The sequence below is a fragment of the Triticum aestivum genome, chromosome 3A (assembly GCF_018294505.1).
Source record: "Triticum aestivum cultivar Chinese Spring chromosome 3A, IWGSC CS RefSeq v2.1, whole genome shotgun sequence".
Classification (NCBI taxonomy): domain Eukaryota; kingdom Viridiplantae; phylum Streptophyta; class Magnoliopsida; order Poales; family Poaceae; genus Triticum; species Triticum aestivum.
This window is the reverse complement of record NC_057800.1, coordinates 514149313-514159443: the sequence shown is the minus strand read 5'-3', so window position 1 is coordinate 514159443 and position 10131 is coordinate 514149313. Positions and strand designations below refer to the sequence as shown.

Below are 10131 nucleotides of genomic sequence, written 5' to 3'. Positions count from 1 at the left end.
TCTCACAAATGGTGGGAGAGTCCTGCTAGACAAACGGAGGGTATGAGTGCAATATCAATAAGAGAGGGCCGCGATGTCTGTCTGTCTATGCACGTGTGTGTGAGAGATGGGTCGGGAGGTATGCAAGGATGATGAGGGAAGACGATATGGTTGTGGTAAGCATACGTAACTACATAGGAAGATCAACCGTCGTGTGTCCGAGAAAGGGAGAGACATAACTAGTGAGGTAAGTCTATCGTTGCGTGGGAAAAAATAATTATAGTTGACCTAGCTATATGTAGGGAGGTCGGTACGTATACATGCATGCATGTGTTAGAAGCAAATAAGGTCCGGAGAGACAGACATGGGGAGAGGGGTGCAGCTAGGTGGTGGTGCGAGAGGCCTACTATGTCGAGGGGGGAGGAGTGTGTGAGTATGAGATCGCTGAAAAAAGGGACGAGACTATATTGGACATAGGGGGGCATGGACGGTGAGAAGAGAAGATGGGAATTATGTGTTTGTGGTAGGCACACTTGGCTAGAGAGCACTACAAGAAATATGTCAACTTGCGACCATCACTATTGGTCATTGAAAGGTCATTGTTTTTCATTTGGGACCTTTTTTGACCAAAGACAAATGGTCAAAAGCTGACAGTCGTAAACTGAAAATAACGACTTTCTCTGTGAGGAAGGCCACGACCAAAACAAAAGGTCATGGATTCTATGACCTTCTATTTTGGTCGCTAGCTGTCTGCCCAGGCCACGTTGGATCCGACGTGGCAAGCTGACGTGGCAAAATTGCGACCAAATGAAAAGGTCACTGATAAGAATCAGCCCGGCCCGATTCGGTGTTTTACATGGGCCGAGCCCAACAATTCATCCTGTTTGTTGTTTTTTCCAATCAATTTTTGGTCGACTTCACGGGCCAAGCCCAAAATTCCAGCCATTTATTTTCTAGGCCGCACCCTTTTACAGTTCAATTCTTGTTCGGGCCTCGACCTTTTTTCAGTCCAATTCTTGTTCAGGCCTCGACCTTTTTGTGGTACATTCAAGTTTTGGAACTCGGCCCTTTTACAGTACATTTTATTTGTTTTCAAAAATTAATATACTGGCATTGCTGAAACAGACCCCAACTATGTTTGGGCTGTGGCCTTTTTAAGGTCCAGTAGTGTTTGGGCCAAGGACTCTTTCAGTATTATGTTCACATCCAACTAAATACATTTAGCACAAATACAAATTCCCAGCATTTGAATAACAAGTACACCGAACATTAAATAACAAGTACAACAAGTAAATATACACCCAATTCCTAGCAAGATCAGCATTACGTCAAAATTCCAAGCAAATTCTGCATTACAAGTTCAATAATATATAAAGCGAGCCTTTGACTGGGGCTTTGAGCTTCTTCGAATTTCTTTGGCCGAGGAACTCCTATAAATGAGAGGGAAAACCGATTAGTCACAAGTACACAAGCACTGTTTGCATCAGTACATCGACACTCGCAAGTAATACATCATTCACTTAAAACATCTAAAGTGAAATAGATACATGACACGACACAGGAGGCAGATATTGCCAGACAAAGATGACACTTGTATAGACCTTGGAAAAAAACCATAGTAGTCAGTGATGCTCCAACACATCACTCATGGACTAAAAAAACAAGATAAAGCATCACTAGGGATGCATACTGATTTTACTAATATGTTTTAATTGTCTACTTTGGAGTTACATCATCTCTTAGCAACATATGAAGTGAGGAGATTTGAATAGATTTTTCAAATACATGTGCTGGTATGGGGATGCTTCTCTAGAATGATGTACATTTGCACAGATTTTCAAATAAATATGAGGACTCCTAGAACTATCAGAGAATGAATGAATGCGAAAGGCAGAGCATCATCATAGATGAAGGCATCACCAGAATTCGTACTTACACGGGGAGACACTAACATGCGGGAATATGTATGGACAACAAGCTGCAGGTTGGCATATCCATGAACCATGTACCTCATGACAGATACAATATATCATCCAATGCTCAACTATGACAAAAATTAAACAATTACACCTCATAAAGGCAAAGAAAAGAATCATGGAGAGAGTAGGAGAGGTAGAAGGGGACCTGAGTCATCGGAAGTGGTTGTAGACTAGGCTGATCCAGCGACAGCCAAGGGAGGCAGCCGAGCCTACCAATGCGTAGCCATCATAGGAGCAGTAGCAGTGTAGCACCACCATTGCCGGAACCGGAACTGCTGGAGCGAATCACCATCACATGGGTCACCTCCACCGAAGGATCTAGCAAGGGGTAAAGTCTGCATGTTTCAGTACAAGCTAGTGGCGTCAAAAACCAAGCAGGAGCAAGAACAAGAGAAACTCTAGTAAATGATGATTAGTTGAAGAAACAGGAACTACATTCAGTGGCGATGTTTCCATCATCCTACTGTCACCAGTAGAGCAAACTACGGGTTACCATAGTTCCGGAACCATGCACTTCATGACAGATGTATGTAGTAACACAAGACGCATGACACCTAAAGGAAAATTATTCATTCAAGAGACTAGAAATTATACATACAAGTATCGGTGGCCTCAAACTCAATCTACAGATGATAGATAATAATAAACAAACGACAGCATCATATTTTCTTAATTATATAAAGAGAAACTAACAGACTGTTATGTGCACGCAGATGCACCAAAAGAAACTAAAGACCATTTATCTTAAGGATTAAACATAGATGCCGAACATGCTTATCATCCAAGGAAAGAAGCGTAGCTTTTTCAGGGGAAATCAATCTACAACCCTACGGATATTAGGACTATCTCTGTACAGAATGAGCATGAGCAATACGCCAGGCAGTATATGCGTCTGTAGAGGAAGAATTACAACCCACAAGGCTAATAAAGAGTTAACCGAATCTATCACGAAGGAGCGGCCGGAACCAGTAGATCAATCACAAAGGAGCGGATGAACCAGTAAAAAAAGAGGAACCACCCTAAAAAAATAAGTAACCAGAGCAATTCTTTGTGGGTCACACCCAATCATTTGCAGACAAATAAATTGGGCCAAGTTTACTCTCTTTATTGGAGATCAGAGAAGAGTCACGGGATGAATTGTCACAATGTCAAGATCAGTATTTCCCACAAAAGCTGATGATGTTCCGGTTCCATATTTTTCTACCAGTATGAAACAAGGTTGAAAAAAAAGACAAGTGCAGAACTAGCCAACTGACAATACAGATCAAAAGGGAAATAAAACAAAGGAACACAAACCCATAAAGCATCAAGGTTGAATTTACCACTCTGCGGAACCAAACTGCAGGGTTATTCCAGTTCTATACACAAAAGATTTGACATGTTTTCCTACTAGTATTTACAATGTTTTTATAGTAATTTAGAAAGAGGGGAGATGGGGCACAGAACTTTGAGGCACTATTATGAGGTAGTGTCTGATGAAGGTTACCCTTTGGAGCGGCAGCACTAGCTCCACCAAATGTAGCAGCGACACCTCCGACTTGCACAGCGGCAGCAACAGCACCAATGATCACCTGCATGAGATTTCAGATCATGATTACATAATTTTATTTATTTATTTAAGAGACAAGCAGCGATAGCTTCTACCTTCGCATATATTTCAATACCTACTTCTACTTTCATGTATGTTAAATATGCAAGAGGTAAAAACATGTATGCAAGAGTCGCGGAGGCCACCGAACTTACTAGTATCCGTCACGGAGGCCACCGAACTTCTCCTGTCCGGCTGTGTCCCAGCAGTAGAACCTGATCTTGCCGTGGCTCATCTGGAAGTCCAGCGACCGCACCTCCACACCGATCGTCGCTACAGAACACCGTGCAGATCAACAACAACAGTCAACAACATCAAAGGCAACATCATCCCTCAACAGAAACACGAGATGTGATCGAGGGGCGGGGAAGGAACCAAACTAGAATCATCGACAGGCTCACTTACGTTCGTACTTCTTCTCGAACTCCCCGGTGATATGCCTCTACATGAACATCGTCTTGCCGGTGTCGCCGTCGCGGACGAGGACGAGCTTGAAACTGGGGTAGTCCACGGGAGGGGTGTTGGGGAGAGCCTGCACGCGTAAATCATTCAGAATCGGAAATCAAAACCCATCGATCGGCACACAAGAGCGAAAACTAAGAGGCACAAAGCACGAGCAGAATCTAGAGCAGCAGAAACAACGCAGCATCCGCCTCTAAATTCGTTGGAAAGCAATCGCCTCAGAACAAATAAGAGAGGAGGTTGAGGAGATCCACGCACCATTGCATCGTTTCCTCGGCGCCGCCCGCTGCTTGGACTTGGAGGGGCATGATGCCCATGGCGGCGGCACGCGCCCGGGGGTGCGGGGACGAGAGGTCGGCCAGGCCGAGGCGCTCCAGGGTGGTGGTGTACTCGACGTGCTGCGGGTGGCGCTGGAGGACGTGCGCGACGGGTCTCGACAGGGAACGCCGGCCTCCCCAAGCCTCGCCGGTGGAGAGAGCCAATAAATTCCCCGCAGGCGCAGATCTCATCCCCCGTCAGAGGGCATGGCTTTGCTTTCTTGGAGGAGGAAGGGTGCCGGGTGGGCTGGTTGGTTTGGTTGGGTGGGGGAAGGGGAGGGGCGAGAGGGGTAGGGCATGGGGGAGGCCATGTACGGCGACGAGCTCCGCTGGAGGGAGGTGGTGGCGGTGATCTGGAAGGGACGAGGCGAGCTCTCTCTCTCTCTCCATCGGGCGAGACAGCGAGGAGATGGAAGTGGATCGATGGATAGATGTGGGAAAGAAAGGAAGCGGGGGGAGGGTGGATGGAAAATGAGCAGCTAGGGTTTCGGGGTTGGTGTGAAAGGGTTGAGGAGGGCCGTTGGATTCGCGAGCATCCGACGGCGCACGATGCATGATCCGCGTGAGATGCCCACGAACCAATCAGAATGCAGTATGATGTTATGACCATCTATATAGGTCATAGTTGCCTAAAAATAATGTGTTAAAATCATGTCAGCTATTTTATGACCTGAGAAATTCAAAAAAGGAAATGGAAAACCTTCTCATTGTGTCACCAAAATGTGAACAAGTTTTCATAAAAGAATAACAAACATGAAGAAAGATAAATATCTTTTAAAAGGTGTCTTGAGAAATGAGTTTATTGGTAAAAAAAAATCCATTTTTCGAGTGCCCAAAATGAGTTTTTTGTGTGAAGGACCTACCATATATTTGTTGCAAAATTGGACCAATTCAATTTTCTAAGATACTAGGCCATATTTAATGCACAACTGACTAAATGGTTGGGTGTCAAAAGTTTTGATCCACCTCGGGTGAAAAAGACAAATTTTCGTCGATTCAGCACGAAGTGGGTCAAATTTGAACTGTAGTTGTCTCATAGTTTGCTATTTTTTTTCCAAAAATCATTTCTAGGTACATAAGTATCTATTTAATCAGAGAAACATCAAAAAATTTCCGAGATTCAACCACCAGCTAGGAACGATCAAGCTCGCCGTTTTGACCGCATTTTGAAACGGGCATATAAAATTCAAAAAAATAAAAAAATTGGAAAACCTTCGCATTGTGTCATTATATGTGACCAAGTTTCCAGGAAAAATAATAGACTTGTAATACGGCAATTATTTTAAAAAGTGTTTTCAGAAATGAGCTATCATGCGTGAATATTCATGGATTTCAAGCCAAATGATCAATCTTATGGCCACATTCATGGCATAGTTTGTTCAAATGATCTCACATTGTGCACAAGGGTACATCTTGGAATTCCAAACAATGTTTCCTAAGGGAGTTTTCATTTTATTTGCACGGAAAATTCATTTTCCATTTTTGAGTGCCCGATGAGTTTTTTTTGTGAAGGACCTACCATATATTTGTTGCAAAATTGGATCAAATCAATTTTCTAACATACTAGACCATATTTAATGCACAATTGACCAAATGGTTGGGTGTCAAAAGCTTTGATCCATCTCTGGTGAAAAAGACAAATTTCCGCCGATTTAGTAGGAAGCGGGTCAAATTTGAACTGTAGCTGCCTCATAGTTTGCTATTTATTTTTTCCAAAAATCATTTCTAGGTACATCGGTATCTATTTAATCAGAGAAACATCAAAAAAATTCCAAGATTCAACCACTATCTAGGAACGGTCAAGCCTGCCGTTTTGACCGCATTTTGAAACAGGCATAAAAAATTTAAAAAAATTGAAAAACCTTCGCATTGTGTCATTATATATGACCAAGTTTCCAGGAAAAATAACAAAATTGTAATACGACAATTATTTTAAAAAAGTGTTCTCAGAAATGAGCTATCATGCGTGAAGATTCATGGCTTTTAAGCCAAATGATCTAATCTTATGGCCACATTCATGGCTTAGTTTGTTCAAATGATCTCATATTGTGCACAAGGGTGCATCTTGGAATTCCAAACAATATTTCCTAAGGGAGTTTTCATTTTCTTTGCACGGAAAATTAATTTTCCATTTTCCGAGTGCCCGAAATGAGTTCTTTTTGTGAAGGACCTACCATATATTTCTTGCAAAATTGGACCAAATAAATTTTCTAAAATACTAGGCCATATTTAATGCACAATTGACAAAATGGTTGGGTGTCAAGTTTTGATCCACCTCTGGTGAAAAAGACAAATTTCCGCTCATTCAGAAGGAAGCGAGTCAAATTTGAACTGTAGCTGCCTTATAGTTTGTTCTTTATTTTTTCCAAAAATCATTTCTAGATACATAAGTATATATTTAATCAGAAATACATGGTTTGCTGGTGATATGTCGAGGTTTGGACGGTGGCCGAGGGCCCCAACTCCGGAGCGCATAAACTTGCATGACCGCCGCATGGTCACCGCGTGACCGTGGCATTGCCCTGCGTTCTGGACGGCACATACATGTCTAGTGGGTTGGGAACTCCCCAGGTAGGTGCTAGGAAGAAAATGAAAATAGAAGAATCTAATGAGGAGACCGAACTATGCTCAAACATGAATTAGCAGCCAAGTGTTTGATTAGCGGTATGGGAAATGCACATGGCCAATGGGCGTGAGTTTGGGCTGAGGATGATCATCTACTAAGAAGACTGTCGTCACAAAGTTTCAGCTCAAATGCAGGAGCTTAGCTGGCATTTGCTTTGCAACATACCACACTGGACAAAAATATGAATGTTGAAGCTAGACTCAAATGAATGAATGAATGGATTGATCTGAAATTTGGAGGAGGATGATAATTTGGGCATGTGAAACCACTTAAAAATTTCATACCATTTGGATACATAAAATTGGTATTTCCTTCACAGTGCTCTCCACTAAACAGAAAATTGGGAAAAATGCTGAGGGAAATTGGCTAGAATAAATGAGCTAAAATTTGGTGGAGGGAGGTTCTATGGGCAGGGTCATGTCGTGGTACTTTTTCAGCAATTATAAATTAACATAAATAATAGTTGCTTCACAAACTAAAAATATCACTAGAAAAAGATTGGATGCTGAGCTCACATGTATTGTTAGATGGGGCTCAAATTTCGTGGAGAGCTATGATTTGGGAATATAGACGATGTGGCAAAAATTCAGCTCATTAGAATATGCCTAGCCAGTACTTCCTTCACATTAGTTCGAGCTGAACAAAAACTTTGGAAATTTGCCGAGGAAGATTTACCAGGCAAATGGAGTTGAATATTGTCATGAGGCAATGATTTGGATAGTAAAGAATGCCCATTTTTGGGATTTTTGGGAATGACAGAAAGATAGGTTGCTTCACAACCTAGGGCAAAAATTAATACATGGAGATGACACATAGGCAAAACTGATGAGGTGGTGCCTAGTCATAGCAATCCACCACAATTTACAAGGTTATGACCATCTATATTGGTCGTGATCAGCTAGAAATAAGGCAGCACACCAGTGTTGTCTGCTTTATGACCATTTCGTGTAAGGAAATTGCGACCTTTCTGACCAAAATGGTCATTATAGTCTAGGGTTTGGAGCCCCCCGAACAGTTTTTGACCAATTGGTCTCAAATTGTTGTAGATTTATGACCAATTCTTCCAGAGTCACTGACAGAAGGTCATAAGTTGACATATTTCTTGTAGTAGAGGTATATCGACCGGTGTGTGCTGGAAAGAAGGAGTCAGGGGGCCTACACACACTGCGGGTGAACGACCTAAAGAGAAATAATGAACGTGCGTGATGGAGGGGACGCTAAGGGAGGGTGAGAGGGGGGCGGGCGTGTGCATGCACGATAGAAAGTTAGCGCTAGCTAGCTACAAAGAGAAGAGGATCGTGAAGGTGTAAAAGACGATCAGAGATCATAATTCATTATAAAAAAGTGGATACGGATACTTGAAGAAGATATCATAATGTAGAACATTGATTATAATTTGGGCTAATGTGTGGCTTTTGCAGCTCAGGGCTAAAATACTTGTCATAATGTAGGGGCGGGGCACTATACTTTGTGTGATAATCATGGTGTACGTATGGAACATGGTTTAGATTATGAATATATAGTTAGTACATCAAATGTACTATTATTTGGAATCAACATCAAGTGTATTCAAAAAATTGAATTCGAGTTCATATAGTACACATAGTTAATATCTATCTCTATAGTAATCATGTGGTGTGTTGTTAAGGTAATACACGAATGATGGTTGAAGTTGGCAACAATCATGATTGTAGATTCTTATTCAAATAGAGAAACAAATTCAAATTTAGTTCGGATTGCAGCGGTAGTATAGACATTTGGAATGCACTAAAATGTTAGAATGAGTAGGTTACATGCATTATACAGCCAGCGAAAAATTTAATTGGACATAAGATGGATTCATAGCTTTGAATAGCATTTGTATAGTAAAACGGGACAATACTCTCTCTTTGTGTGGTGTGAATAGTTTTACTTTTCTCGTTTTTTCGTTAAGGGAAGTGCGAATTGATTTGGTACGTACAAGTACAATATTACACATTAGGCTTGTCCCTAAAATTCAACCCGCGCCTTGTTAGATCCCGAAAATTCAGATATCGTGCTCCCAAAACTCGCGCCTTCACAACCCGTGCCTTGCTATCGTGAAATTACAACACGCGCGAAAACTCCCTCCAGCTGTCAAATCCTGACACGCGAAATCCCCCTTCTAACCCTGAGCTGAAAGGGCCGCTAGTTCAAATCGGTGGGGGTACTTTTGTAACACACCCTACATTTTGGACAAGCGTGTTCCTAAGTCATGGTTCCCCCTCCCATCACCTCCTTTTCGCCATTTGAAATCACAGGACGCCATAACCTCTCCGCTCTAGCCGCGAAACCCCACCCTCCTCTGTCCGCCACCTCACCGTTGCCCCGCCGGAGTCTCTTCCCTGACAACGCCGTCCACCGCAACAGCTCAACGTCCCTTATCCACCTCCCCGGATGAGGATCCGTCGTCCATCTCGTCGTCCTGCCGGTTCAGCCGCCCTATCCTCCACCTACAAGAGTTGCTTCGACAATCGCCTCATCTATCGCGGCTGCTCCATCCCCACAGCGCCACCTTAACCTGCTCCACTGGAACCGCAACATCCACACCAACTCCTCGGACGAAGCCGAGGCCTACTCGGCGCCACCAAAGATGTTGTACACTCATCGCATCGCACCTTCTCCTTAACTCGACCTCTTGGCACCGACGGTGCTCCATCCCGGACCCCCATGGCGCGGCTACCTCGAAGCCGGCGCCGCGAGCGACATCTCCACGGCGGCTCTCCCCCAGTGCGAGGCCCCTTTAACGGCGGCGTCCATACCAGTCGGATCTACTGCTACTCCTTCGGCTCTCGCTCATGTTGCTGCTGCTCCGGTTCTCGCTCGCGCTGCTGCTGTTGCTCCGGCTCTTGCTCGCGCTGCTGCTCTCCCCCTCGCTCGTGCTGCTGCTCTGCTTCGATTTAGCTACACTTCAGTCGACTGAATCGACTTTTGGGTCAGTCGATTTTCAGGGGGTATGGGGGCTCGCCGGAGTTAAGGAAGAACCACCCGCAGCGGGGAGCGAGCTCGCCAGAGAGGTACCCCACTATCTATATTAGGGTTCAGGGTGGGGGCGGTGGTCGCCGGTGGTGGGGGGCGCAGTGGTGGGGTGATGGCGTGGGAATCATCAGAGAAAAAGCTCGGTGCGGGGGGGGGGGCTAGAGGGCTGGCCGGGGCGGTGGC

At 44.0% G+C, this 10131-nt stretch overlaps 1 long non-coding RNA gene across 3 annotated transcripts; it reads right to left on the bottom strand.

Moving 5' to 3' along the window:
• Positions 1 to 1149: 1149 nt before the first annotated feature.
• LOC123061929 (uncharacterized) lies at positions 1150 to 4739 on the bottom strand. 3 transcript variants are annotated; one of them, XR_006429412.1, is made up of 6 exons: positions 4267 to 4739; positions 3952 to 4078; positions 3702 to 3819; positions 3445 to 3529; positions 1916 to 2293; positions 1150 to 1409 (listed from the first exon to the last, which is right to left on the bottom strand). It is a non-coding gene; the product is annotated as an uncharacterized lncRNA (long non-coding RNA). The 3 variants fall into 3 exon arrangements; XR_006429411.1 differs by having other exon boundaries at positions 1150 to 2293; XR_006429413.1 differs by having other exon boundaries at positions 1150 to 2276.
• Between the last annotated feature and the right edge of the window lie 5392 nt (positions 4740 to 10131).